Genomic DNA, 16,808 nt, shown 5'->3' on the forward strand with positions numbered 1-16,808 from the left:
TCTTCTGACTTGTTCACGGCCATATTGTCTCTGCTATGTTATATAGCCGATTGGCACTTGGCCCAACATCCACTGACCTGATGACTGTAGGCCTAAAACATTCTTTAGTCTGTTCCAGGTCTCTGTGGAGCAAAACAAGTGAGAGAATAGACACTGTCTTTGATGGATCCTCAACAGCTGTAACAGCCCACAGCCCCAGACACAAAGAAGAAAATAGTTGTTTACAGAATTGCTACAATGGACATATTTAAGACACATTATACAAAGCGGATTCCAAAAAAGTTGGGACACTTTTTATTTTGTGAATAAAATCGAAACGCTGGCATTTTCAAAACAATCAATATGTTAACAAGGTAGAACATTATGTACAGACAACAAATCAGTTGTTAAAGTCAAGCAGAATTATTGTTTTGAGGTAATTATGTGATCATTTAAAATTTCACCCTTGCAACAAATCCCAAAAAAGTTGGGACAGGGCCAATAAAATGCTTTTTATATTGGATAAGACTAAACACAACAGAAGGGATGATACTGAACAGTTAAATACTTTGACTGATGGCATAATTTTATTCAAAAATTAGATATTTTGATGAACGAGACATGATTTCAGCAGCTCAACTGATAGGTATGTTCTTCAACTTGTTTACCTTTTATTATGCTGAATATGTGGCATATCCTGACTGCAAGAAAACAATTTTGTGACCTGTTTACTCTTATGATGGAACCACACTGTTGGAACATAGTAGAGATTAAAATTTGCCACCATTATGGGCCAATATCTAAAGGCGGTGCTCCAAAATATAATGCCTTGGTAGCTATGTTTGCTGTTTAAAGACTGTATGTGTCATTCAACATTCATTGTAATGCTCTACATGAGTAAGAAGACCCTAACCAAGTCACCTGTGCACCCCCTTACCATCATATATGCTGTCTTTCAGACTGACCACTAAATCAAGCTGTAGTATTCATTTTCTATATAACCTGGAGGGTGCATGACTCCATAATTTTCAAAAGGGATTAATATTTTCCATTCTGTAATCAGAGGACAGTTTCACATGTCTCCTAGGTCCATAGAATGAGCTTTTCCGCATGCAACACTGTCTAATGTCTGCATCACGTGCATTAATCAAATGTTGTGTTTATGGTCATTTTTTCGAGAGCTGTCATAGTTGGAGTGTCATAGTTTGCTTATTGACCACGAGTATGTCATGATCTCATAACTCGTGCAATGATTACACAGAACTCTATATTACTGAAATAGACCTTATATGCCTGCAATTTTGATAATTCAATCATTCTGTGTAATAGATCAGTAATTAGTCCCTCAAAATCTTCGCTGCTGAGTGCCACAGTCTCTATGTGATGGTATTTTATTTGTGCATTCATGTTGGCAGTCAATATAGTTCCTTTTAAAATATTCTTCCTTGTGTAATTTTTTGAATTATCCAACTATTACAACATGTTTTGGCCCTGTCCCAACTTTTTTGAGATTTGTTGCATGGGTCAAATTTTAAATGATCACATAATTACCTCAAAACAGTAATTGTGCTCGACTTTAACAACTGATATGTTGTCTGTACATAATGCTCTACCTTATTAACATATTAGATGTTTTTAAAATGCCAGCATTTTGATTTTATTCACAAAATACAAAGTGTCCCAACTTTTTTGGAATCCGCTTTGTACATAGACTACTAAAAATGCTATAGTAATTTACAAGTAATTATTAGAATTAGTACAATAATATGTGTCAAAATAAACAGTATCTGTAATAAAGTATTTAATTCAATGTAATGATTGCTTTTATTCAAGGCTTACGGTAGGCTAGCGCTAAGATGGAGTACCATCACTTCTCTGCTTTGGTTTCCTAGAGTACTAGGAGTACTAGGACCTTTTATGCAATGCTTGCATATGGCAATGCATTTCAACACTAGCCTATACTTTTTAGGTAAGTACCGGCACTTATATAATAACGTATATTCATTTAATAATTAATTAATAATTAATTACTGTACATTTATCCAATCTCAAAACTTTCACAGATGTAGTTCCTTCTACAGAAAATGCTTACTTAAAAAAAAAAAAAAAGACAAAAGAAAAACACATGTAAGACACAATATAGTCGCCACCCTTTACAACCAATGTCTAGGTCTGTGAGGCAATGCCCCATTAATAACAATAGAAGTAATGTTCAGAGATGCAATAGATTATTATAATGCTGTACTTACCTAATGGGCATATTGTTTGGGTTATTTTTGGTTTATTTTGGTTTACGTATAGTTATTCAGTTTATTCAATAATTCATTTTGCTTTGCTATATTTTTCCTGCCAACCTGCTGTGGCCCCCCTAGCACCCCCTCGCGACCCCCACTTTCAAAATCATTGGCCTAAGATATAAATCTCTTTGTGCCTTACATAACAATAGGCGATGATAAGACGTCAGAGAAGACAGGGTCCATCAGGATGAGGAACGAATGAATGCATGAGTTTCCGTCAAGAGGGCTGTTCCTTTCCATGCAATAAATCTCTGACAGGGCACAGCGTTCCATGAGAACAGGGCTGGACTGGTAATCTGGCATACAGGGTATTTTACTGGTGGCCCAGCAGTCCCTAAGGGGCCATACTGTTTTTTGTTTTTGATTGTTTGTGTGATTTTGCTCAGGGATTGGTCCAAAGTTTAGATGTGGCGGCCCATTGGTCCATCTTCAATGTACGTATAGGTAGTGAACTGAGTCAGGATATAGTAGGCTACGAAAAAGGCAACGCCCAGGTCATTTTTTTGGTTCACAGACCAGCCCTGGTTCCTGATGACAGCATTGTGGTGGGGCGATCTCTTCCTGGTGACTTCCCGGTGAAGCAGAAAAAACAACAACCTGTTGTCGTGTTTGGGAAGTTTCGTCTGTGTCAGCTTTGTCACGATTTGGAGGCCAGTTCGATGGCATTCCATTTGGTTTGTGCTTGTGTCACGTTAAGCAGAGCCACTGGAGAGTTTTGTCATGTCATGTTTTGGCTGTTTGCCTTAAGATCTTAGCTGTGTCATGTTTAGTACAACCTGAGCACAACCCTTCATTCTTTCATGTGGCGTTGACTTGTAGAATATTCTTTATAATAATAAAAAAATCATAACCATTGATAAGATTGATTTTTACACACTATTTGTCATGGAGATTTTTCTCATTATGTAGTAATGCACACGATGCACACAAAATAGACATGCACGCTAAAAGTTTAAAGCCCCATAATGCTTCCTTATTTTTACTCATGTTCACCAGGTCATTTATCATACGTATTATTGAGAGCGGAAGATCTCTTGCATTATTGCATGCTTCATCTTATCACCTGCTCTACAGCTGCCTGCAGCAAATCGCTACTTGGGGGCTTTTGTGCTTTATTTAAGATATGACAGTGACAGCGGGACAGGAAACCAGTGATGAGAGGAATGGGGACGAACTGGCAAATGACCCAAGCCAGAATGGAACCTGGGTCACCGGTGTAGTAACCTAGTGCCCTACTGTCAGGCCACGGTAGGGCCACTGCTACCCATTTCTCATGTGAAGCTTCACATGTGTGCGGAGCAGGGTTGACATTGGCACCTGCCAGACAACCGCTCAGATGTGGTTAAAACTCAGCTCTCTTGAGCATTAACATACCAAGCATCAGACAAGACAAAGACTGACAACAAAACTGTGGTAAGCACAAAGAAAGTTGGAATGCAGGGGTGGAGCTGTAGCGAGGACGCGCAGGCATTTGGCCCTCCAGTATTGGTGGTGGGGGCCCTTTCATGAATTTGGTAGACCGTATGGGGGGCCCTATCAGTGTTGTGCCCTGGGCCCCTGTGCACAGTTGTTGTCATGGAATGGCAGCAGTAACTCAGCGAAAATGACAAACTTCGGGGGCCCAAAATTTAATGACAAGCCCTAGCTGTGAGGGTGAATCCCTCCCTCCCGTCATAATATGTGCTCACCGCCGGTAAGCGCAGAGATTAGAATCAGGAGTTCCTATCTGATCCACAGCAGTCTGAAAATGTTGTCAGGTCTGAAAACTATAGTGCACCGACCTGGGTTCCTCTTGTAGTGCAGATCTGATAAACAATGGTGACGTACACTAGGGACCATGCAGTAGTGAGATGGTGAGATGAAGCCTTCAGAGGATATGTCAGTCACAGGAGAGATGTTACAGTGTGTCGAGGCACACTGTGAATATTATAAAGGTTCCTTGAAGGACCCCTCTCACCCCCTCCATCACTCCTTCCAACTGCTGCCATCGGGTTGACGGTTCAGTGTTCCACTGGCGCACAAGAACAGATTCAAGAAATCCTTCATCCCCTCAGCTGTGGCCATACTGAACAAGAGATGAGCTGCAGCCTCAGCATGTATTGTATTGTCTTGTTTTTGTCCTGTTTTGTCAAGTCTTGTCTAATGTCTATAGAGAATCACTGAAGCCACGCCAAAGACAATTTTCTGTTTCATGTGTAACAGACAATAACGTTTTATCTGATGTAAACTAATCTCATTTACACAGTGATTGCACCCATTACAGTTCTAATAGCAGCACCTACCTTATATATATTATTATAGAAATGCATTATTACCATAACACTTCCATAGCCTCTTACTGCAACAGGGGTCGCCGGCGACCCTATTCTCTTGCTGAAAATGCTTAACTACATCATAACAACATTGCTGTGACATTACAGACAGCCATATTGCTGTGCTAAGGGGTTTTAATGACTACGGTAAAGGAAATTATTTTGTTGTTGTTGTTGTTGCTGTGAGACATAATGACTCACAGTCTCACAGTTTGGTAACCAAACTTTGGTTGCACAAGAACATAAACATGGAAACAAGAATATATTTAGTAATAAAACTGATCTCACATGCATTGCTTTCTTGCTATTTATGATTTATTTTACTATTTCTTTATTCATTTATATCTATGCATTCATTCATTCGTTAATTCATTCATTCATTAATATTGCTTTACAATGTTGTCCCTTTCTAATTGATAACTGGCATTGAAGCTCCAAAACTGAACCTGGAAGGTGAAAGTATTGAGTTTCGTCAACCAGGTGTCAATCCCACCATTATGCAAATTTTTTGACCGCACTATAAAAAAGGCTTATGATGAGGTCAAGGGGCGTTTGGAGCCTTATGACGAGGTCAAAGGGGCATTTAGAGGATTATGATGAGGTCAAGGGGTGTTTGGAGCCTTATGACGTGGTCTAAGGGGCGTTTGGAGGATTATGGTGAGGTCAAAAGGGCGTTTGGAGGATTATGATGAGGTCAAGGGGTGTTTGGAGCCTTATGGCGTGGTCAAGGGGGCGTTTGGAGAATTATGATGAGATCAAGGGGGTGTTTGTTCAAAAAAGGTTGAGAGCCACTGGGCTAGTGGTGTGCATCCCTCCCCCAGGTACTGGGAACGCCAGCCAAGTTTGAGCAATAAAAAGTTGCTCTGAGCCATAAATAATGTCTTTCCCTACCAAATGTGGTCCAAACTTTTATTTAGTTTCTTTTTTTTTACAGTTTCTTGTCATTTGCCTTACATAATTTAATTTAATTTAATTTACTCTAATTTCCTCACACAAAATGCAAGGCTGTCTCAGAACACACATTTCAAAGGCATGGACTTGTGTCACACCACACATTTCCAGTGATATTGGAAGATGTGCATATGATATAGGCAGATAATGCATAATAATAATAATAATAATAATAATAATAATAATAATAATTGTATTTTTTATAGCACTGTATCATACAAGGGATGCAACTCAAAGTGCTTAACAAAAAAGAAAAAAACATAATTGTTAGAGATGGATTTAAAAGGAGAGGAAGAGAGGAGAGGCAGAGATAGCAGGAAGGCAGAGGAAGAAGAGATAGAAAGAGATTGTAGAGTCATAAGGTCAACGTAGGTTAGGACCAGGATTCTTAGATGCGTAAGGTCGATAGTGGCTGGGTCTAGCATAAGTCATAGATAGTCACACAGAAAATGGGCGCTCAGATGCGGCCCCTGGTGGCATCAGGGGTGAGGAAAAACTCCCTTTTGCTTGAATCATAGTTTGTAGGGCGAAAAAAAAGCTCAATGAGATCTGAGAAAAAAAAGTGAGGCTGAGAATTTGTAGCTATTGCTAACTTGAAAGGTTGTTTTGAAATATGAGCGTTGTGGTTTAGAAATAGTGCTATGGATAACAATTTTGTGTGTCAGGAGGAGTTAAAAAAAACAAATCAAGATGTTGAAACCTTGATCTGCTATAAAGGCTGGTATGAGGAGTGTTCATTAGTGGTGTGGATTGGCACTGCCTTCACGATCTGATTCGATCACGATTCGGGAGGTAGTGATTCGATTCGATTCGATCCGATCCGATTCGATTCTACAATGCATTGCAATGCATTACATTTCTACTGAAATCAAAGCATATGTTTCATCAGTCATGATGAGGCAATACAAGTAGTTAGATACCGAGCAACAATTTATTGGCTGTTTTCTGTATCAGTCTGGATAAGTCTGTATCAGTCTTGCAATGCTTTGAAGTACTTTTATTTAATTTATCATTCATTTTCTCCCGAAATATCCACGGAAGTAATTGAAACTTAAAAAAATTGCCGGATCGATTCTGGAACTTGCCAGATCGATTCTGGATCGTCCATGCCCCGCATTGGATTGCATTGCCGAATCGATCATTGTTGACACCACTAGTGTTCATAAAGTTTAATGTGCCACCTGCCAGCATGAGAACACAGAGAAGGAAGAAGAGCCTTTTCAGAAATGGGTGTGGTGCCCATCTGACCCGAAAATAAACTTACATTTTCCAGGAAATATGGTCATAAAATTCATAATCAAAACAATGTGTTTTGACTTTTGACAAACAACTCAACAACAACATTATTACTGGGTATTGGTTATGGTCCCTGGAGCAATGTTATAGTATCGTAGGTGCCTTGCTCAAGGGCACCACAGCCATGTATGAAAAGATATTTGGACCTGCAACCTTTCAATACAATTACCAACTCCTTAACCATGCATGGGTGCCCTTATGGAGCCAGAGAGTTTTATGACTGTGTTTTATGAAATAAAGTGTATGAATTGAAGAAGGACAGCACAGCGCTATTCAGATTTGTTTTTATTTATTCACCCAACATGGATGAATAAATAAACATACATAAGCAAGTTCTGAAGTGCTTTCCTTCACTTCTTCAATGCATCTACTTTGGTCTTTTTTATACTTTATTATGGACAGGACAGAGAGGTAGACAGGAAGCAAATGGGGAGAGAGATGGGAAGGGGCCAGCAAAGGACCCGGGCCAGGAATCGAACCCAGGTCAGCCGCATGGCAGGTGAGTGCCCTACCAGATGGCCACGGCAGGGCCTCAATGCATCTACTTTATGTGGAGTCCAGCAGTTAAAAACTCTGAAGAACAAGTCAATGGCAATAGTATGAGGGCAGCTTTCCCTCTTCTCAGGAAATGAAATGTGCCAGCCGGCCCATCAATGCAGAGGAGGAGGGCCAGCTTTAAAAACATTCCTCCGAGTTAAGGCGTGTGGTGCCACCAACTCTCACCTACAACGAATGCCCGTCTCGCCTGGCGTTATCTCAATCAACAAAACAGAAAGTAAGAGATGGTTTCCTCATGCCTGGCATTTTATGAGCATGGTGTTGCTAAGGGTGACACAACAAGATAGAATTTCTTCAGAAGTTCCCATTTGGCTCTCATCTTCCACTAGGACGAGTTTTGACTAGAATGTAGTCTCTGAGGCGAAACATATCAAATAGAATAGAATAGAATAGATTTTATGCAAGCATGACATTTGTCTTTGATTTCACTATATATTAAAAAAAAACATAATTCCCCAACCATCTATGCATAGGTTTGAGATATAGGGGAGATATAGCCTAGAAATCTAGACGCCCCTAGCGACCGCAAATTGAATTTGCTCCCGGGGGCAGTCTAGCGGACCCCGGTCGTTTTGCGAGGCTGAAAGTTATCCGATGACAGGGCCAATCAAATCGCGAGGGGGGCCGGGCTACTTAGTAAACAGGAAACTTTCTAAGAAGAAGCATGGTGTCCGTCCGTGCTACGTACAGCACGAAAGTGCACTTAATTTAAAAAGCCTGGATGATAATACATTTCGTGTCTGACATGGACTGATGTAATAATACACCATGAACTTATCGGACACAAATAGATCACAACACAATACCATTTGATCATTCGATGTTTTAAACTAGCTCGGTAAGCTAAGTTGAGCATTTTACAGGACCAGATAGTCACACGCTATTATCAGACCACTGTAGGTGTAGAATGAAATTGCTGCCCCAATTTCTAATAAGACACATGCCATTAAAAACGAGACATTTGGGAGCTTTGAAAGTCTTTGAGTAGCTTACTAAATAGATGGGAATGGCATAGTCTACCAAGCTAGTGGCTAGCTAACCTGTCGTCAATAACACAGAGCTAGGTATCCAGTCTTAATATAACCATTTAACAAGCCCCAAATGGGCTCAACATTTCGCTGGTTGATCAAGGAGGGCCATGTGGTTGAAAAACGAGGCAATTTTTGAACTGTATAAGTGAAAACACGATTTATTAGGACACTTGTTTGTGGCTGTGGTCATCACATGCATTCACTGCTACGACGGCTCGAATTTGCCGCTCCACCTACAAAGGGGCCCTCGCTGGCTAGCTAACCTGTCGCCAATAACACAGAGCTAGGTATCCAGCCTTGTATTATATGCCTGCCCCAAATTCTAATAAGATCCATGTCATTAAAAACGAGACATTTGGGAGCTTTGAAAGTCTGTAAGTCGCTTACTAAATAGATGGGAATGACACCTAGAGTCTACCGAGCTAGCGGCTAGCCAATCTGTCGTCAATTACACAGAGCTAATATCCAGCCGTGTATTAGTTATGGGTATACAGCTAGCTAGCTAACACCGAACATGCCATGTTGACAACAATCATAAATATAACCATTTAACAAGCCCCAAATTGCTCAACATTTCGCTGGATGATCAAGAAGGGCCGTGTGGTTGAAAACGAGGCATTTTTGAACTATGTAAGTGAAAACACGATTTATTAGGAAACTTGTTTGTGGCTGTGGTGATCACACGCATTCACTGCTACGACGGCTCGGAATTGCCGCTTCACAAGACAGCTGTGACGTTACACAGAAGTGTGTGGGGATTGGTTGTTTGCCATCCAATTGCGTGGCGTTGAGTGCTGAAGCAACCGTTTATCCCGCCCACACTGCTGCCCAGCCCTCCGTTATACAAGTACCTCTCGCTGCGACCCGCGGGAAGGCGTGGCCATGACATCAGTCCCCGCCCATCAGTCACAGGTGCATTCTGGGATTGTATGCATTTTGATCGTGCAACACATAGAGGTCTGTGGCTAAACTTCTTTCTCTGACTACACTCGTTATCAAGCCCCGCACAACCAAGACAAGGGCAGTATCATAGGTATTTTGATTGCTAAAACCACTCTGAAATCACAGCTGATATCACATTTTTGTGCTTTTATTAAGCACTTGATAAAGCATCACACAACTTTGCACGCATTTAACGTATGACTAGTTTTAATAAAAGGAAACTTAATCCAGTATGACATTTTAGGCTATGTCAGCATTTGTAAAGAAACTTAAAATTATGGTTAGCTACCAATGGCATGTTTTCTTCCCCATCACAAACTTTTACAACATTAGGCCTACCCAATTAATTGTTACAAAAATTATTTAAAGGCGCAGTGTGTTATATTCTTAGTAATTCATTTCAATAATTTATGCTTTCCTTTTACAAAGGTTCCCTTTTTCACTTACCACCACCATCAAATTCTTCAGTTCATTATGACTGGGAAAAAAATGCACTTTCAATACACGAAAATATGGATCTTCCCCACGTCTGCCAATTCGACTTTCCAGATAGACTAGTGATGTAAATTTACATAATGTATGTAGGCTACATTTATGATGCAAAGATGCCTATCTTTATCTGCAAATCTTACTGTAGGCCATACTATTAATTTATTAGTTATTATATTAGTCTATTACATAGCAGTGTTCAAGATCAAATAAATATTCAAGATGAAATTTGGCAATAGGCAGCACAATTTCAATGAGCCGCGATGTAACTATATCAAACTACATATCTGTTGTAACTATAAACTAGGTTTGATATTTCGTTTAATTGTCCAAAAGGAATACTGTAAGTTTGCAAAATAATGGAACATGGAATGGAAGCACACTAAAACAAAATGAGACAAAATGTTCTTTGTGACCATTTCACTCATAGCAGCATAGATTTGCAGCAAAATTAACACTGCCACTATACAAGTCCAGTGAGATGTAGTTTTGAAACAGCCCCCATATGCAAAAAAGCAATATATATCAAGTAATAATATAGTACAAGAGCTACTGCTAGTACAACACTACACAATCTACGGCAAATCAGGTTAGTATTTACAATAGGCTGTGTCATCAATACAAAACTAGGATGGGTTACACCTATGTACAGGAATAAGAAGATGAATTACAGACAGAGCCATGTGGCACAGAGTCCAGACCAATAGTAATTCACAGTTCAATCCGCATAGACTACTAAAGCTTTGTTGTACAGTCCAGAGGCCGGGCTTTAAGTATTCAGTCATATAAGTGGCAGTGCAGTAAAGGTAGACAAGGAGCTGTGATTAGCAATAAAGGTGCAAGAGTGGGTCATATAACATTTGTGTACAAAATAGTTACACAGTCCAATTCCACAGTCAATAAAAGTGCATTTTTCATGGATTTGTGGGAGGGGGAATAGGGAGAAGCTCCACTTCTACCATGAAAGACTCGATAGACCAAATTAAAGTTTAAGATATTTATTGAGACACTGAAGTATGCAGTAGTGATTCTCTTTGGCGTAGGCCCCCGCCTGCTTTGAATAATTCAGATGAAGAGGGCGCATATCCTGCCGATGGGTAAGGCGTGGGGGCTGGAGGTGGTGGTTCTCACAATCCTTGTGGTGGCAAGGCGTCAAAAGCAGGGACGCCTCGCAGAGCCTCCTCGTGGGACGAGGACCGGCCAGCGATGGAGGCTGAAGTGGAGGCGGTGGGGGCGTCGACACCTGCGCACTCTAGTCAGTGGAAGAGCAGAGATAGACAGAAGGTTTATAAATGAGCGGGCAGGCATCCTATTGGCTCTAGGTAAATGAATGAGAATACAAGGGAGAGGGTGTGCCTAAGAACAAGAACAGTGATTGGTTGGTTAATGCAAGAGAATAATTGAGCTGAATACCGTCTCATCCTCCTGGCAGAACTTAACGCCTTACAGCTTACACGTCCTCCTCTGCTATACAGATCCTGAAGTGAGGCTCTTCATCTGTTGTAATAAATAGACAGTCAAAGGACAAGAGAAATTTACTACAAATACGTATCATAATATATTATACACATGTACCACCTGTACAAAAAAGCAAAGAATTAATAGCAGCCAAACAAAATCTCACACACAAAAAATGAATAGCAGCCGAACAAAATAAGTTTTTGGACTGTGGTGAGCTTTATGCTTTTCCAGTCTTTTCTTTTCGTTGATATGGGTGTCAACTGTGCAAGAGTATTTTGTAATGAAATTAAAAGGGAAATTGAAGCCAATATCTCATACTAACTCTCATACAATCGTTTGCTACATCACATTAACAGAGGGTATGTTTTGTTTTCCGGCCCATCACAACTCCAATGACACTTCTGTTTCTTAAGTGCCATATAATTTCCCCCTAGACTAGTACATACAGAAGTCTTGAAAATAGTCACAGTTGTCTTTACTGTATATCTGGTCTCATACTGCCACCTGTTGGTTAAACCATGTAGCTGTCTTACCCAAACAGGCACAATATCCTGCAGGGCATAAAAGACAGACAATAAAAATGAGAGCAACAAAAATAGAACATGGGGAGTAGTCTGCACAACCATGTATTGAACATTCTCCTATGCCTTAGTGGTTAGGGAGGTGGTCTTAAGATCAGAGGGTTGTTCAAATACCCCCCATACCTCTCCTTACACCTCTATCCATGACTGCAGTGCCCTTAAGTAAGGACACCTAACCCCACATTGCTTCACTGAAAATCATTTGAAATACAGCCATTATGTACCTCACCAAAATTAGCACATCCCATGTTAAAATCCCATAGCATGCTTGATTTAACAGTTCTGCAACAGTCCGATTACTTCGGTAGCAGATTTGTTTATCTTGGTGTTGTGGGTAAATGTTTAAAACATTAATGGCTGTATTTTGATGCAACAAATTAAAGCAGTTGTACAAGTTGTATACAGGTTGCTATTCATTGTGTCAAAGTGAAATTTCAAAGTGAAACATTGTCCACTGAAAAGATATTCTTACAAATCTGCAGAAATGTGAGGGGTACACTCACTTCTGTGACATGTTGTGTTTTCATGATTTGGGCGATCAGAATAAAGTATTTCCCACACACATCTCTTCCCTGATGCATTCATATTAATATGTCAAGTTATTGTCTACTTTGCATCAATGCAAACATAATGACAGTCAAATCATGACATTTCTACACTGCAAGCTACCAGTCAGACTAATATTGTTCATATTGTAACTGATGAGCAACGCAACTACACATTAAACCTAAATACTAATATTGCGAGAAAGCAATGTTAACCTTGTGTGATTAGGTTAATGGAGAGAAATTCAAGGTCCCTTCTCTGGAGTTTTCCGTCATCCAGGCCCTTGGGTCCATCTGTTGTAAGAAACCTGGTAGGATGTAGAGGGGAAAAAACGAAAAACAAATCCATTTAAAAAATGTGCACAGAATTTGTCTATTATACAGTACTCGTCCACTTTCATCTTTTCTACCTTTTAAAAAAGAAGCATACAAAACAATCCATATCCACTTTGACACTAGGTGTAACGGAGGCTAACTAGCACAGAGTTGGCGTGGAACGTTGGTAAACCTCCCTCCGATAGCCTCATACAGTCTCTAGTCTCTTGGCCCCAGCGGTATCGTACTGTGTCTCCCATTGCCGAACCGTTGTAGTTGACGAGGTCGCACGTTCGATCCCCGAGGGGGGTGAACAGGTGCAAGATGACCTCCGTCACAGTGGTGCCGTGACCCGGATGGGAGTGAGGTTTAAGGGGGAGAGTGTAACGGAGGCTAACTAGCACAGAGTTGGCGTAGAACGTTGGTAAACCTCCCTCCGATAGCCTCATACAGTCTCGTGCCGTTGGGCCGAGAGACTAGTCTCTTGGCCCAGCGGTATCGTACTGTGTCTCCCATTGCCGAACCGTTGTAGTTGACGAGGTCGCACGTTCGATCCCCGAGGGGGGTGAACAGGTGCAAGATGACCTCCGTCACATAGGCACACAACTAACTATAGCCAGTCATGTTCTTTGAATTGTTCAGTTATTTTATGATATCAGTTTATCTGAAACAAAAACAAATGGGAGGGCATTCTTGCCTCTCTTCCTTGCCATCTGCTAGTCTGTGCAAGCAACTACACCAAACGCATGGCTATTCTAGTCAGGAGGTCTACTGTGCAAGTCAACATAGCCCTTCCCAACTCTATAACAACAGCCAAACATGTTTTTAATAAGGAGGATAGAGCTCAGTGGAAGTTCTGGCACGGTTACTAATTCTGTTTGACTGCGGTGGCTACTAGTAGCGCCCTCTGAGCTCATGTGAGCTATGTGTCTCAGATGGTGCGCCTGTTCTCTTTTGGCACTATCTTTCAGTGCGCAATTAATACGCCATATGCACTGAACCATAAACAATGAAGTGCAGAAGTGCACCATTTGAGAACCAGCAATGGTCACGTCGTATTCACCTTGCTGCATCCCTTGTTTACGAGTGGATCTGCACCACATGGTTGCTAAGTGGCTAAATTATTGCCACTCAGTTATCCTTAGCGCCAGCGAAGTAACTAACTTCCCATTTGACAAATTTGTAATATATAGTTTGATATTGCCAAATGAGAGAAATACAACACAAATGACACGAAGTACATCATTATTAATCAGAAATACCGATCTTGAGCGTGGCCGGCGTGTGGGTAAATTTAGCAATGTGCAGTTAAATTAGGTAGGAGCCAGCCATCATTGATATTAATCATTGTTGTCCCTGAAAATAACTGTAACGTAACGCTCACCTTTAGTCATTTTCCTCATGAAACAAAACGTGAAGATTGGTATCCTCGGAGTGGCATGTTTTCTCTTCACTTTCTCTCCCCATCATCCGATTTTGGCGGAATTTCACCCACGGGATTATTTCTATGACGTTTCTGGCATCAATCGGGCTAAGCAATCCCAGAATGCACCTGTGCCTGATGGGCGGGGACTGATGTCATAGCCACGCCTTCCCGCGGGCCGCAGCGAGACACTACTCCAATCCTAGACCCTGGTACAGCTTTTTGCTGTACGGGTCTGGCTCGCTAGGCTAGGGGAGATATGTACTGAAAGTGTTGTCCTTTCAGGGAATTTTGCCCTGGGCCCAACCAAAGCTCTCAGCGGCCCATAAGCCTACAACAGCTTCTGTGGCATTTCACCACACGGCCTCTCCTCCACCTGTGCCTCAGTGCTGCCTGCACACCATGCTCAGTGCTTTGTGTTCTACCACAGTAATGCGGAATTAAGACCTTTGATTTATCACAAGTCTGCTGTTTGGCATGGCTGGTCATCGTTTTGGCATGGCTGGTTTTACTCGTTCTGTGTGGATCTCCGGGAAATCTTTTTTTCTGGCTACAAACCAGATAAAACATGCCCTGATTTATGTTTCATTAGTTCACTATCTGAAATTTGGATTAAGCATGTATGCATACATCTTTGTTCTCCCTGGAGAATGGACTTCTCGTGATCGTGCTGCTCTCGCAGAAGAGCGGCTGTCTACATGGTGGACCGATCTTCAAAGTGCTTCACGGGGTCTGCGGACCACTGCACTCCAGATGCTGAGATAGTTGGATTACGTGGCGTATTGGGCAAGATCGCTGGCCGTGGTGCTGAAGTACTGCCACGGCCACGGCATGTGTGCGTGGTAAGCATTCCCAAGCTCGGGAGTATGGGGCGCCACTGAGCACTTGGGCAGTTGATGCACCCGCAGATATGTGCAAGGTCTGAGCGGACCGGCCTCCCCCCGTCACACCCCCCGGCCGATGATGGTCAGAGATTTAGTGCAGGTTACCCACCACGAAATAAATAGGTACTTCAAGCACTCAAGATATGTACACCATTTGAAAAATTCTTATATTATATTGACGCTCATTTTCAAAATGTTCTTTGGTGATGATGTCATATTGGGGACTCCCCGTCAGGAGAGAGGCTATAGAATTTTGGGTCTCCATCTCCAACATGATGTCATGCACTGCTTTATAGGGAAATAATAACTCCCACTTTATACTTATTTCGTATGTGCCACTTTTTTGTCTATGACGTTGACGTAACACAATGACATGAAAAACACTGGCCTTCCATACTGTATTGACAGGTTAGCACTCCTCATGTCATGAATCACCACTGTTTGATCATGTTTTAGGGCTTTTTGCCTTTATTGCCTTTATTTATATAGTGGAGGAGAGACAGGAAATGAGTGGGGGGAGAGAGACGGGGAAGGATTGGCAAACAACCCTCGCCGGAATAGAACCCCGGTTGCCGGCGTGGTAAGCCAGTGCCCTACCGTTAGGCCACGGCAGGGCAAAAACACTTCTGTTTGACTGGCTAAATATTGCCAGCCTTGGCTGCATGGTTGGGGTCCTGGTATAATGTGGGAAGGTTGCGGTTTTGAATCTCATATCAAGTAAGGTATAGTGGAGCGCAAATCCAAGACACAGGTGCAGGACTGAACGGTCAGACACTGTGAAGTTAAAATTGTATGAACTAAGAACTATGGACTATCTGGTTGAACCCTAGCTCTGCATTTCTTCGTTTTGCTTGGCTGAGTTACCAGTTGACGGAGATAGGCCTACTGTAATTGTCTCAGATCACTAGCCAGATAAAGCATTGTCTTTTGTGAGTCCAGGTGTTCTCACCATAAAATCAACAGAGAATTCAAACCATGGAAATTTTGTGGTTATTTTTCTTGCTGGATACGGTGACTGACACACGCACGCACGCACGCACACACGCACACACGCACGCGCACACACACACACACACACACACACACACACACACACACACACACACACACACACACACACACACACACACACACAGGAGCGTGCACGCACACACATACGCACGCACGCACACACACACACACACACACACACACACACACACACACACACACACACACACACACACACACACACACACACACACACACACACAATGAAATAATGTGCCACCATCTGTCATATGTCATGAGTGGATTCACATCTTAGGTATTCTCACAGCCCCAGGTGCCTCAGTAAGCAGTAGCAGGTGTTGAGAGGTAGCTATACATGGGAGCCTAAGGTAAAGAAGAAGTAATCAACTCATCTCAATCAGGCCTTGGCTCAAACAGCGGTGGCACCGTACTGTGCTGTAACACCGGGGACCCGGGTTCAATTCCGGCTCGACGTAGTTTCCTGATCCCCCTGATCCATCTCTCTCTCCCACTCGCTGCCTGTCACAATTTCACACTGTCCTGACAAATAAAGGCATAAAATGTCCCCCCAAAGCATACATCTCGGCCACTGTGCTTAGTTTACTGTAGATAGGCCTTTGCAAAGACTAGAAAGACAAGAGGAGAGTCCTGCAAAGGTGGAATCTGGGTGCCCATGGGCATGCAAGCCCACATGTGGGGGACCTTAGCGCCCCGATAGATAAATAGTTAGAGA

The 16,808-nt window shown here is 42.0% G+C and overlaps 1 long non-coding RNA gene across 1 annotated transcript; it reads right to left on the reverse strand.

Moving 5' to 3' along the window:
- Nucleotides 1-10,492: 10,492 nt before the first annotated feature.
- LOC134445495 (uncharacterized) lies at nt 10,493-14,371 on the reverse strand. Its single transcript, XR_010034276.1, has 4 exons — nt 14,142-14,371; nt 12,659-12,750; nt 11,269-11,352; nt 10,493-11,107 (listed from the first exon to the last, which is right to left on the reverse strand). It is a non-coding gene; the product is annotated as an uncharacterized LOC134445495 (long non-coding RNA).
- Nucleotides 14,372-16,808: the final 2,437 nt, after the last annotated feature.

Source organism: Engraulis encrasicolus, chromosome 3 (genome assembly GCF_034702125.1).
Source record: "Engraulis encrasicolus isolate BLACKSEA-1 chromosome 3, IST_EnEncr_1.0, whole genome shotgun sequence".
Classification (NCBI taxonomy): domain Eukaryota; kingdom Metazoa; phylum Chordata; class Actinopteri; order Clupeiformes; family Engraulidae; genus Engraulis; species Engraulis encrasicolus.